Raw genomic sequence first — 14,409 nt, 5'->3', positions numbered from 1 at the left:
GGCGTCCCAATTGCCCTGCCAAGCCTCGAGGAGAATCCAGAGTTGTCCCTCGCAACTAGGCAGGAGTCCTGACGTGGCTGAACAAACACGTGGGTGGAAGGGCCATCCCCGTCGTAACTCGAGAATATACCCCAGGTTCCCGTCGCAACTCGAGAAAAACCATGAGACTTCCCTCTCGCCGCGAGATGAGGCCCGATTCCCCTGTACTGCGTGCAGAGCAATTCCGTGTTGCACATCACACATGAAAGGAGCCTTGATTTCCTTGATGGCACTCCAGAGAAACCCCAAGAACACTGTTTCAAGGCTAGAGGGATCCTGAGGTCACTGTAGCAACATGAAAGAGCTCCGTGGGCCAAAAATCAACTCGAGATGAGAGGTTAGTCCCTGGCTTCGACTCCAGAGGAATACCACCTTACCACAAGCACCTCAAGAGGAGGCTTCTCTCAGCTCTAGGTATGTGAGAGGGATCCTGAGTTTGCGGCCTCAAGTGGAATTGACACCGCGATGCCCTGACTCGAAATAAGGCCGGATATCCCTGCAGTGACGGGAATGCAGGCTCATCTTGCATCTCCCAAGACGAAAAGGTGTCTGAATCCCCTGTGGAGACCACAGAGAAAGACCTAGTTCCACAACTCATCACGACAGGAGGCCTCAAAATCTTTGAAAACTCCAGAGGTATGTGGAGATCAGTGCCTCCAAAGGAGACGATGCCTGACTCCTCGTGAAACTTGATAGGAGTCCCAGGATTCTTGTGGCACGTGGAAAGGGACCCTTGGTCTCCCGCCTCAGCTGGAGAGGCGTTCCAATTGCCCTGCCAAGCCTCGAGGAGTATCCCGAGTTGTCCCTCGCAACTAGGCAGGACTCCTGACGTGGCTGAACAAACACGTAGGTGGAAGGGCCATCCCCGTCGTAACTCGAAAATATACCCCAGGTTCCCGCCGCAACTCGAGAAAAACCATGAGACTACCCCCTCGATGCGAGATGAGGCCCGATTCCCCTGTACTGCGTGCAGAGCAATTCCGTCTTGCACATCACACATGAAAGGAGCCTTGATTTCCTTGATGGCACTCCAGAGAAACCCCAAGAACACTGTTTCAAGGATAGAGGGATCCTGAGGTCACTGTAGCAACACGAAAGAACTCTGTGGACCAAAAATCAACTCGAAAAGAGAGGTTAGTCCCTGGATTCGTCTCCAGAGGAATACCACCTTACCACAAGCACCTCAAGAGGAGGCTTCTCTCAGCTCTAGGTATGTGAGAGGGATCCTGAGTTTGCGGCCTCAAGTGGAATGGACACCGCGATGCCCTGACTCGAAATAAGGCCGGATATCCCTGCAGTGACTTCAATGCAGGCTCGTCTTGCATCTCCCAGGACGAAAGGATGTCTGAATCCCCTGTGGAAAGCACAGAGAAAGACTTAGTTCCCCACCTCATCGCGACCGATAGCCTCACATCCTTTGAAAACTCCAGAGGTACGCGGAGATCAGTGCCTCCAAAGGAGACGATGCCTGACTCCTCGTGAAACTTGATAGGAGTCCCAGGATTCCTTTGGCACGTGGAAAGGGACCCTTGGTCTCCCGCCTCAGCTGGAGAGGCGTCCCAATTGCCCTGCAAAGCCTCGTGGAGAATCCCGAGTTGTGTCTCGCAACTAGGCAGGAGTCCTGACGTCGCTGAAGAAACACGTGGGTGGAAGGGCCATCCCCGTCGTAACTCGAGAATATACCCCAGGTTCCCGCCGCAACTCGAGAAAAACCATGAGACTTCCCCCTCGCCGCGAGATGAGGCCCGATTCCCCTGCACTGCGTGCAGAGCAATTCCGTGTTGCACATCACACATGAAAGGAGCCTTGATTTCCTTGATGGCACTCCAGAGAAACCCCAAGAACAGTGTTTCAAGGCTAGAGGGATCCTGAGGTCACTGTAGCAACACGAAAGAGCTTCGTGGACCAAGAATCAACACGAGATGAGAGGTTAGTCCCTGGCTTCGACTCCTGAGGAATACCACCTTACCACAAGCACCTCAAGAGGAGGCTTCTCTCAGCTCTAGGTATGTGAGAGGGATCCTGAGTTTGCGGCCTCAAGTGGAATGGACACCGCGATGCCCTGACTCGAAATAAGGCCGGATATCCCTGCAGTGACTTGAATGAAGGCTCGTCTTGCATCTCCCAAGAAGAAAGCATGTCTGAATCCCCTGTGGAGACCACAGAGAAAGACCTAGTTCCCCACCTCATCGCGACCGGAGGCCTCACATCCTTTGAAAACTCCAGAGGTACGCGGAGATCAGTGCCTCCAAAGGAGACGATGCCTGACTCCTCGTGAAACTTGATAGGAGTCCCAGGATTCTTGTGGCACGTGGAAAGGGACCCTTGGTCTCCCGCCTTAGCTGGAGAGGCGTCCCAATTGCCCTGCCAAGCCTCGAGGAGAATCCAGAGTTGTCCCTCGTAACTAGGCAGGAGTCCTGACGTGGCTGAAGAAACACGTGGGTGGAAGGGCCATCCCCGTCGTAACTCGAGAATATACCCCAGGTTCCCGCAGCAACTCGAGAAAAACCATGAGACTTCCCCCTCGATGCGAGATGAGGCCCGATTCCCCTGTACTGCGTGCAGAGCAATTCCGTCTTGCACATCACACATGAAAGGAGCCTTGATTTCCTTGATGGCACTCCAGAGAAACCCCAAGAACACTGTTTCAAGGCTAGAGGGATCCTGAGGTCACTGTAGCAACACGAAAGAACTCTGTGGACCAAAAATCAACTCGAAAAGAGAGGTTAGTCCCTGGATTCGTCTCCAGAGGAATACCACCTTACCACAAGCACCTCAAGAGGAGGCTTCTCTCAGCTCTAGGTATGTGAGAGGGACCCTGAGTTTGCGGCCTCAAGTGGAATGGACACCGCGATGCCCTGACTCGAAATAAGGCCGGATATCCCTGCAGTGACTTCAATGCAGGCTCGTCTTGCATCTCCCAGGACGAAAGGATGTCTGAATCCCCTGTGGAAAGCACAGAGAAAGACTTAGTTCCCCACCTCATCGCGACCGATAGCCTCACATCCTTTGAAAACTCCAGAGGTACGCGGAGATCAGTGCCTCCAAAGGAGACGATGCCTGACTCCTCGTGAAACTTGATAGGAGTCCCAGGATTCCTGTGGCACTTGGAAAGGGACACTTGGTCCCCCGCCTCAGCTGGAGAGGCGTCCCAATTGCCCTGCCAAGCCTCGAGGAGAATCCAGAGTTGTCCCTCGCAACTAGGCAGGAGTCCTGACGTCGCTGAAGAAACACGTGGGTGGAAGGGCCATCCCCGTCGTAACTCGAGAATATACCCCAGGTTCCCGCCGCATCTCGAGAAAAACCATGAGACTTCCCCCTCGCCGCGAGATGAGGCCCGATTCCCCTGCACTGCGTGCAGAGCAATTCTGTGTTGCACATCACACATGAAAGGAGCCTTGATTTCCTTGATGGCACTCCAGAGAAACCCCAAGAACACTGTTTCAAGGCTAGAGGGATCCTGAGGTCACTGTAGCAACACGAAAGAGCTCCGTGGGCCAAAAATCAACTCGAGATGAGAGGTTAGTCCCTGGCTTCGACTCCAGAGGAGTACCACCTTACCACAAGCACCTCAAGAGGAGGCTTCTCTCAGCTCTAGGTATGTGAGAGGGACCCTGAGTTTGCGGCCTCAAGTGGAATGGACACCGCGATGCCCTGACGCGAAATAAGGCTGGATATCCCTGCAGTGACTTGAATGCAGGCTCGTCTTGCATCTCCGAAGATGAAAGGATGTCTGAATCCCCTGTGGAGACCACAGAGAAAGACCTAGTTCCCCACCTCATCGCGACCGGAGGCCTCACATCCTTTGAAAACTCCAGAGGTACGCGGAGATCAGTGCCTCCAAAGGAGACGATGCCTGACTCCTCGTGAAACTTGATAGGAGTCCCAGGATTCCTGTGGCACGTGGAAAGGGACCCTTGGTCTCCCGCCTCAGTTGGAGAGGCGTCCCAATTGCCTTGCCTAGCCTCGAGGAGAATCCCGAGTTGTGTCTCGCAACTAGGCAAGAGTCCTGACGTGGCTGAACAAACACGTGTGTGGAAGGGCCATCCCCGTCGTAACTCGAGAATATACCCCAGGTTCCCGCCGCAACTCGAGAAAAACCATGAGACTTGCCCCTCGCCGCGAGATGAGGCCCGATTCCCCTGCACTGCATGCAGAGCAATTCTGTCTTGCACATCACACATGAAAGGAGCCTTGATTTCCTTCATGGCACTCCAGAGAAACCCCAAGAACACTGTTTCAAGGCTAGAGGGATCCTGAGGTCACTGTAGCAACACGAAAGAGCTCCGTGGACCAAAAATCAACTCGAGATGAGAGGTTAGTCCCTGGCTTCGACTCCAGAGGAATACCACCTTACCACAAGCACCTCAAGAGGAGGCTTCTCTCAGCTCTAGGTATGTGAGAGGGACCCTGAGTTTGCGGCCTCAAGTGGAATTGACACCGCGATGCCCTGACTCGAAATAATGCCGGATATCCCTGCAGTGATGGGAATGCAGGCTCGTCTTGCATCTCCCAAGACGAAAAGGTGTCTGAATCCCCTGTGGAGACCACAGAGAAAGACCTAGTTCCCCAACTCATCGCGACAGGAGGCCTCAAAATCTTTGAAAACTCCAGAGGTATGTGGAGATCAGTGCCTCCAAAGGAGACGATGCCTGACTCCTCGTGAAACTTGATAGGAGTCCCAGGATTCTTGTGGCACGTGGAAAGGGACCCTTGGTCTCCCGCCTCAGCTGGAGAGGCGTTCCAATTGCCCTGCCAAGCCTCGAGGAGAATCCCGAGTTGTCCCTCGCAACTAGGCAGGAGTCCTGACGTGGCTGAACAAACACGTGGGTGGAAGGGCCATCCCCGTCGTAACTCGAAAATATACCCCAGGTTCCCGCCGCAACTCGAGAAAAACCATGCGACTACCCCCTCGATGCGAGATGAGGCCCGATTCCCCTGTACTGCGTGCAGAGTAATTCCGTCTTGCACATCACACATGAAAGGAGCCTTGATTTCCTTGATGGCACTCCAGCGAAACCCCAAGAACACTGTTTCAAGGATAGAGGGATCCTGAGGTCACTGTAGCAACACGAAAGAACTCTGTGGACCAAAAATCAACTCAAAAAGAGAGGTTAGTCCCTGGATTCGTCTCCAGAGGAATACCACCTTACCACAAGCACCTCAAGAGGAGGCTTCTCTCAGCTCTAGGTATGTGAGAGGGACCCTGAGTTTGCGGCCTCAAGTGGAATGGACACCGCGATGCCCTGACTCGAAATAAGGCCGGATATCCCTGCAGTGACTTGAATGCAGGCTCGTCTTGCATCTCCCAGGACGAAAGGATGTCTGAATCCCCTGTGGAAAGCACAGAGAAAGACTTAGTTCCCCACCTCATCGCGACCGATAGCCTCACATCCTTTGAAAACTCCAGAGGTACGCGGAGATCAGTGCCTCCAAAGGAGACGATGCCTGACTCCTCGTGAAACTTGATAGGAGTCCCAGGATTCCTTTGGCACGTGGAAAGGGACCCTTGGTCTCCCGCCTCAGCTGGAGAGGCGTCCCAATTGCCCTGCAAAGCCTCGTGGAGAATCCCGAGTTGTGTCTCCCAACTAGGCAGGAGTCCTGACGTGGCTGAAGAAACACGTGGGTGGAAGGGCCATCCCCGTCGTAACTCGAGAATATACCCCAGGTTCCCGCCGCAACTCGAGAAAAACCATGAGACTTCCCCCTCGATGCGAGATGAGGCCCGATTCCCCTGCACTGCGTGCAGAGCAATTCCGTGTTGCACATCACACATGAAAGGAGCCTTGATTTCCTTGATGGCACTCCAGAGAAACCCCAAGAAAACTGTTTCAAGGATAGAGGGATCCTGAGGTCACTGTAGCAACACGAAAGAGCTCCGTGGACCAAGAATCAACACGAGATGAGAGGTTAGTCCCTGGCTTCGACTCCTGAGGAATACCACCTTACCACAAGCACCTCAAGAGGAGGCTTCTCTCAGCTCTAGGTATGTGAGAGGGATCCTGAGTTTGCGGCCTCAAGTGGAATGGACACCGCGATGCCCTGACTCGAAATAAGGCCGGATATCCCTGCAGTGACTTGAATGAAGGCTCGTCTTGCATCTCCCAAGAAGAAAGGATGTCTGAATCCCCTGTGGAGACCACAGAGAAACACCTAGTTCCCCACCTCATCGCGACCGGAGGCCTCACATCCTTTGAAAACTCCAGAGGTACGCGGAGATCAGTGCCTCCAAAGGAGACGATGCCTGACTCCTCGTGAAACTTGATAGGAGTCCCAGGATTCTTGTGGCACGTGGAAAGGGACCCTTGGTCTCCCGCCTCAGCTGGAGAGGCGTCCCAATTACCCTGCCAAGCCTCGAGGAGAATCCAGAGTTGTCCCTCGTAACTAGGCAGGAGTCCTGACGTGGCTGAACAAACACGTGGGTGGAAGGGCCATCCCCGTCGTAACTCGAGAATATACCCCAGGTTCCCGCCGCAACTCGAGAAAAACCATGAGACTTCCCCCTCGATGCGAGATGAGGCCCGATTCCCCTGTACTGCGTGCAGAGCAATTCCGTCTTGCACATCACACATGAAAGGAGCCTTGATTTCCTTCATGGCACTCCAGAGAAACCCCAAGAACACTGTTTCAAGGATAGAGGGATCCTGAGGTCACTGTAGCAACACGAAAGAACTCTGTGGACCAAAAATCAACTCGAAAAGAGAGGTTAGTCCCTGGATTCGTCTCCAGAGGAATACCACCTTACCACAAGCACCTCAAGAGGAGGCTTCTCTCAGCTCTAGGTATGTGAGAGGGACCCTGAGTTTGCGGCCTCAAGTGGAATGGACACCGCGATGCCCTGACTCGAAATAAGGCCGGATATCCCTGCAGTGACTTCAATGCAGGCTCGTCTTGCATCTCTCAGGACGAAAGGATGTCTGAATCCCCTGTGGAAAGCACAGAGAAAGACTTAGTTCCCCACCTCATCGCGACCGATAGCCTCACATCCTTTGAAAACTCCAGAGGTACGCGGAGATCAGTGCCTCCAAAGGAGACGATGCCTGACTCCTCGTGAAACTTGATAGGAGTCCCAGGATTCCTGTGGCACGTGGAAAGGGACCCTTGGTCTCCCGCCTCAGCTGGAGAGGCGTCCCAATTGCCTTGCCAAGCCTCGAGGAGAATCCCGAGTTGTGTCTCGCAACTAGGCAAGAGTCCTGACGTGGCTGAACAAACACGTGTGTGGAAGGGCCATCCCCGTCGTAACTCGAGAATATACCCCAGGTTCCCGCCGCAACTCGAGAAAAACCATGAGACTTCCCCCTCACCGCGAGATGAGGCCCGATTCCCCTGCACTGCGTGCAGAGCAATTCCGTGTTGCACATCACACATGAAAGGAGCCTTGATTTCCTTCATGGCACTCCAGAGAAACCCCAAGAACACTGTTTCAAGGCTAGAGGGATCCTGAGGTCACTGTAGCAACATGAAAGAGCTCCGTGGACCAAAAATCAACTCGAGATGAGAGGTTAGTCCCTGGCTTCGACTCCAGAGGAATACCACCTTACCACAAGCACCTCAAGAGGAGGCTTCTCTCAGCTCTAGGTATGTGAGAGGGACCCTGAGTTTGCGGCCTCAAGTGGAATGGACACCGCGATGCCCTGACTCGAAATAAGGCCGGATATCCCTGCAGTGACTGGAATGCAGGCTCGTCTTGCATCTCCCAAGAAGAAAGGATGTCTGAATCCCCTCTGGAGACCACAGAGAAAGACCTAGTTCCCCACCTCATCGCGACCGGAGGCCTCACATCCTTTGAAAACTCCAGAGGTACGCGGAGATCAGTGCCTTCAAAGGAGACGATGCCTGACTCCTCGTGAAACTTGATAGGAGTCCCAGGATTCTTGTGGCACGTGGAAAGGGACCCTTGGTCTCCCGCCTCAGCTGGAGAGGCGTTCCAATTGCCCTGCCAAGCCTCGAGGAGAATCCCGAGTTGTCCCTCGCAGCTAGGCAGGAGTCCTGACGTGGCTGAACAAACACGTGGGTGGAAGGGCCATCCCCGTCGTAACTCGAGAAAATACCCCAGGTTCCCGCCGCAACTCGAGAAAAACCATGAGACTTCCCCCTCGCCGCGAGATGAGGCCCGATTCCCCTGTACTGCGTGCAGAGCAATTCCGTGTTGCACATCACACATGAAAGGAGCCTTGATTTCCTTGATGGCACTCCAGAGAAACCCCAAGGACACTGTTTCAAGGCTAGAGGGATCCTGAGGTCACTGTAGCAACACGAAAGAACTCTGTGGACCAAAAATCAACTCGAAAAGAGAGGTTAGTCCCTGGATTCGTCTCCAGAGGAATACCACCTTACCACAAGCACCTCAAGAGGAGGCTTCTCTCAGCTCTAGGTATGTGAGAGGGACCCTGAGTTTGCGGCCTCAAGTGGAATGGACACCGCGATGCCCTGACTCGAAATAAGGCCGGATATCCCTGCAGTGACTTCAATGCAGGCTCGTCTTGCATCTCCCAGGACGAAAGGATGTCTGAATCCCCTGTGGAAAGCACAGAAAAGACTTAGTTCCCCACCTCATCGCGACCGATAGCCTCACATCCTTTGAAAACTCCAGAGGTACGCGGAGATCAGTGCCTCCAAAGGAGACGATGCCTGACTCCTCGTGAAACTTGATAGGAGACCCAGGATTCCTGTGGCACGTGGAAAGGGACCCTTGGTCTCCCACCTCAGCTGGAGAGGCGTCCCAATTGCCCTGCAAAGCCTCGAGGAGAATCCAGAGTTGTCCCTCGCAACTAGGCAGGAGTCCTGACGTCGCTGAAGAAACACGTGGGTGGAAGGGCCATCCCCGTCGTAACTCGAGAATATACCCCAGGTTCCCGCCGCAACTCGAGAAAAACCATGAGACTTCCCCCTCGCCGCGAGATGAGGCCCGATTCCCCTGCACTGCGTGCAGAGCAATTCCGTGTTGCACATCACACATGAAAGGAGCCTTGATTTCCTTCATGGCACTCCAGAGAAACCCCAGGAACACTGTTTCAAGGCTAGAGGGATCCTGAGGTCACTGTAGCAACACGAAAGAGCTCCGTGGACCAAGAATCAACACGAGATGAGAGGTTAGTCCCTGGCTTCGACTCCTGAGGAATACCACCTTACCACAAGCACCTCAAGAGGAGGCTTCTCTCAGCTCTAGGTATGTGAGAGGGATCCTGAGTTTGCGGCCTCAAGTGGAATGGACACCGCGATGCCCTGATTCGAAATAAGGCCGGATACCCCTGCAGTGACTTGAATGCAGGCTCGTCTTGCATCTCCCAAGAAGAAAGGATGTCTGAATCCCCTGTGGAGACCACAGAGAAAGACCTAGTTCCCCACCTCATCGCGACCGGAGGCCTCACATCCTTTGAAAACTCCAGAGGTACGCGGAGATCAGTGCCTCCAAAGGAGACGATGCCTGACTCCTCGTGAAACTTGATAGGCGTCCCAGGATTCCTGTGGCACTTGGAAAGGGACACTTGGTCTCCCGCCTCAGCTGGAGAGGCGTCCCAATTGCCCTGCCAAGCCTCGAGGAGAATCCAGAGTTGTCCCTCGCAACTAGGCAGGAGTCCTGACGTCGCTGAAGAAACACGTGGGTGGAAGGGCCATCCCCATCGTAACTCGAGAATATACCCCAGGTTCCCGCCGCAACTCGAGAAAAACCATGAGACTTCCCCCTCGCCGCGAGATGAGGCCCGATTCAACTGCACTGCGTGCAGAGCAATTCCGTGTTGCACATCACACATGAAAGGAGCCTTGATTTCCTTCATGGCACTCCAGAGAAACCCCAAGAACACTGTTTCAAGGCTAGAGGGATCCTGAGGACACTGTAGCAACACGAAAGAGCTCCGTGGGCCAAAAATCAACTCGAGATGAGAGGTTAGTCCCTGGCTTCGACTCCAGAGGAATACCACCTTACCACAAGCACCTCAAGAGGAGGCTTCTCTCAGCTCTAGGTATGTGAGAGGGACCCTGAGTTTGCGGCCTCAAGTGGAATGGACACCGCGATGCCCTGACGCGAAATAAGGCTGGATATCCCTGCAGTGACTTGAATGCAGGCTCGTCTTGCATCTCCCAAGATGAAAGGATGTCTGAATCCCCTGTGGAGACCACAGAGAAAGACCTAGTTCCCCACCTCATCGCGACCGGAGGCCTCACATCCTTTGAAAACTCCAGAGGTACGCGGAGATCAGTGCCTCCAAAGGAGACGATGCCTGACTCCTCGTGAAACTTGATAGGAGTCCCAGGATTCTTGTGGCACGTGGAAAGGGACTCTTGGTCTCCCGCCTCATCTGGAGAGGCGTTCCAATTGCCCTGCCAAGCCTCGAGGAGAATCCCGAGTTGTCCCTCGCAACTAGGCAGGAGTCCTGACGTGGCTGAACAAACACGTGGGTGGAAGGGCCATCCCCGTCGTAACTCGAGAATATACCCCAGGTTCCCGCCGCAACTCGAGAAAAACCATGAGACTTCCCCCTCGATGCGAGATGAGGCCCGATTCCCCTGTACTGCGTGCAGAGCAATTCCGTCTTGCACATCACACATGAAAGGAACCTTGATTTCCTTGATGGCACTCCAGAGAAACCCCAAGAACACTGTTTCAAGGATAGAGTGATCCTGAGGTCACTGTAGCAACACAAAAGAACTCTGTGGACCAAAAATCAAGTCAAAAAGAGAGGTTAGTCCCTGGATTCGTCTCCAGAGGAATACCACCTTACCACAAGCACCTCAAGAGGAGGCTTCTCTCAGCTCTAGGTATGTGAGAGGGACCCTGAGTTTGCGGCCTCAAGTGGAATGGACACCGCGATGCCCTGACGCGAAATAAGGCTGGATATCCCTGCAGTGACTTGAATGCAGGCTCGTCTTGCATCTCCCAAGATGAAAGGATGTCTGAATCCCCTGTGGAGACCACAGAGAAAGACCTAGTTCCCCACCTCATCGCGACAGGAGGCCTCACATCCTTTGAAAACTCCAGAGGTATGCGGAGATCAGTGCCTCCAAAGGAGACGATGCCTGACTCCTCGTGAAACTTGATAGGAGTCCCAGGATTCCTGTGGCACGTGGAAAGGGACCCTTGGTCTCCCGCCTCAGCTGGAGAGGCGTCCCAATTGCCTTGCCAAGCCTCGAGGAGAATCCCGAGTTGTGTCTCGCAACTAGGCAGGAGTCCTGACGTGGCTGAACAAACACGTGTGTGGAAGGGCCATCCCCGTCGGAACTCGAGAATATACCCCAGGTTCCCGCCGCAACTCGAGAAAAACCATGAGACTTGCCCCTCGCCGCGAGATGAGGCCCGATTCCCCTGCACTGCATGCAGAGCAATTCTGTCTTGCACATCACACATGAAAGGAGCCTTGATTTCCTTGATGGCACTCCAGAGAAACCCCAAGAACACTGTTTCAAGGCTAGAGGGATCCTGAGGTCACTGTAGCAACACGAAAGAGCTCCGTGGACCAAAAATCAACTCGAGATGAGAGGTTAGTCCCTGGCTTCGACTCCAGAGGAATACCACCTTACCACAAGCACCTCAAGAGGAGGCTTCTCTCAGCTCTAGGTATGTGAGAGGGACCCTGAGTTTGCGGCCTCAAGTGGAATGGACACCGCGATGCCCTGACTCGAAATAAGGCCGGATATTCCTGCAGTGACTGGAATGCAGGCTCGTCTTGCATCTCCCAAGACGAAAGGGTGTCTGAATCCCCTGTGGAGACCACAGAGAAAGACCTAGTTCCCCACCTCATCGCGACAGGAGGCCTCACATCCTTTGAAAACTCCAGAGGTATGCGGAGATCAGTGCCTCCAAAGGAGACGATGCCTGACTCCTCGTGAAACTTGATAGGAGACCCAGGATTCCTGTGGCACGTGGAAAGGGACCCTTGGTCTCCCGCCTCAGCTGGAGAGGCGTCCCAATTGCCCTGCCAAGCCTCGAGGAGAATCCAGAGTTGTCCCTCGCAACTAGGCAGGAGTCCTGACGTGGCTGAACAAACACGTGGGTGGAATGGCCATCCCCGTCGTAACTCGAGAATATACCCCAGGTTCCCGCCGCAACTCGAGAAAAACCATGAGACTTCCCCCTCGATGCGAGATGAGGCCCGATTCCCCTGTACTGCTTGCAGAGCAATTCCGTCTTGCACATCACACATGAAAGGAGCCTTGATTTCCTTGATGGCACTCCAGAGAAATCCCAAGAACACTGTTTCAAGGATAGAGGGATCCTGAGGTCACTGTAGCAACACGAAAGAACTCTGTGGACCAAAAATCAACTCGAAAAGAGAGGTTAGTCCCTGGATTCGTCTCCAGAGGAATACCACCTTACCACAAGCACCTCAAGAGGAGGCTTCTCTCAGCTCTAGGTATGTGAGAGGGACCCTGAGTTTGCGGCCTCAAGTGGAATGGACACCGCGATGCCCTGACTCGAAATAAGGCCGGATATCCCTGCAGTGACTTCAATGCAGGCTCGTCTTGCATCTCCCAGGACGAAAGGATGTCTGAATCCCCTGTGGAACGCACAGAGAAAGACTTAGTTCCCCACCTCATCGCGACCGATAGCCTCACATCCTTTGAAAACTCCAGAGGTACGCGGAAATCAGTGCCTCCAAAGGAGATGACGCCTGACTCCTCGTGAAACTTGATAGGAGTCCCAGGATTCCTGTGGCACTTGGAAAGGGACACTTGGTCTCCCGCCTCAGCTGGAGAGGCGTCCCAATTGCCCTGCCAAGCCTCGAGGAGAATCCAGAGTTGTCCCTCGCAACTAGGCAGGAGTTCTGACGTCGCTGAAGAAACACGTGGGTGGAAGGGCCATCCCCGTCGTAACTCGAGAATATACCCCAGGTTCCCGCCGCAACTCGAGAAAAACCATGAGACTTCCCCCTCGCCGCGAGATGAGGCCCGATTCCCCTGCACTGCGTGCAGAGCAATTCCGTGTTGCACATCACACATGAAAGGAGCCTTGATTTCCTTGATGGCACTCCAGAGAAACCCCAAGAACACTGTTTCAAGGCTAGAGGGATCCTGAGGTCACTGTAGCAACACGAAAGAGCTCCGAGGGCCAAAAATCAACTCGAGATGAGAGGTTAGTCCCTGGCTTCGACTCCAGAGGAATACCACCTTACCACAAGCACCTCAAGAGGAGGCTTCTCTCAGCTCTAGGTATGTGAGAGGGACCCTGAGTTTGCGGCCTCAAGTGGAATGGACACCGCGATGCCCTGACGCGAAATAAGGCCGGATATCCCTGCAGTGACTTGAATGCAGGCTCGTCTTGCATCTCCCAAGATGAAAGGATGTCTGAATCCCCTGTGGAGACCACAGAGAAAGACCTAGTTCCCCACCTCATCGCGACCGGAGGCCTCACATCCTTTGAAAACTCCAGAGGTACGCGGAGATCAGTGCCTCCAAAGGAGACGATGCCTGACTCCTCGTGAAACTTGATAGGAGTCCCAGGATTCCTGTGGCACGTGGAAAGGGACCCTTGGTCTCCCGCCTCAGCTGGAGAGGCGTCCCAATTGCCTTGCCAAGCCTCGAGGAGAATCCCGAGTTGTGTCTCGCAACTAGGCAGGAGTCCTGACGTGGCTGAACAAACACGTGTGTGGAAGGGCCATCCCCGTCGTAACTCGAGAATATACCCCAGGTTCCCGCCGCAACTCGAGAAAAACCATGAGACTTCCCCCTCGCCGCGAGATGAGGCCCGATTCCCCTTCACTGCGTGCAGAGCAATTCTGTGTTGCACATCACACATGAAAGGAGCCTTGATTTCCTTCATGGCACTCCAGAGAAACCCCAAGAACACTGTTTCAAGGCTAGAGGGATCCTGAGGTCACTGTAGCAACACGAAAGAGCTCCGTGGACCAAAAATCAACTCGAGATGAGAGGTTAGTCCCTGGCTTCGACTCCAGAGGAATACCACCTTACCACAAGCACCTCAAGAGGAGGCTTCTCTCAGCTCTAGGTATGTGAGAGGGATCCTGAGTTTGCGGCCTCAAGTGGAATGGACACCGCGATGCCCTGACTCGAAATAAGGCCGGATATCCCTGCAGTGACTTGAATGCAGGCTCGTCTTGCATCCCCAAGAAGAAAGGATGTCTGAATCCCCTGTGGAGACCACAGAGAAACACCTAGTTCCCCACCTCATCGCGACCGGAGGCCTCACATCCTTTGAAAACTCCAGAGGTATGCGGAGATCAGTGCCTCCAAAGGAGACGATGCCTGAGTCCTCGTGAAACTTGATAGGAGTCCCAGGATTCTTGTGGCACGTGGAAAGGGACCCTTGGTCTCCCGCCTCAGCTGGAGAGGCGTTCCAACTGCCCTGCCAAGCCTCGAGGAGAATCCCGAGTTGTCCCTCGCAACTAGGCAGGAGTCCTGACGTGGCTGAAC

Source organism: Cervus elaphus, chromosome 22, assembly GCF_910594005.1.
Source record: "Cervus elaphus chromosome 22, mCerEla1.1, whole genome shotgun sequence".
Classification (NCBI taxonomy): Eukaryota; Metazoa; Chordata; class Mammalia; order Artiodactyla; family Cervidae; genus Cervus; species Cervus elaphus.
The sequence above is the reverse complement of the archived record's forward strand: the minus strand, read 5'-3'. Positions refer to the sequence as shown.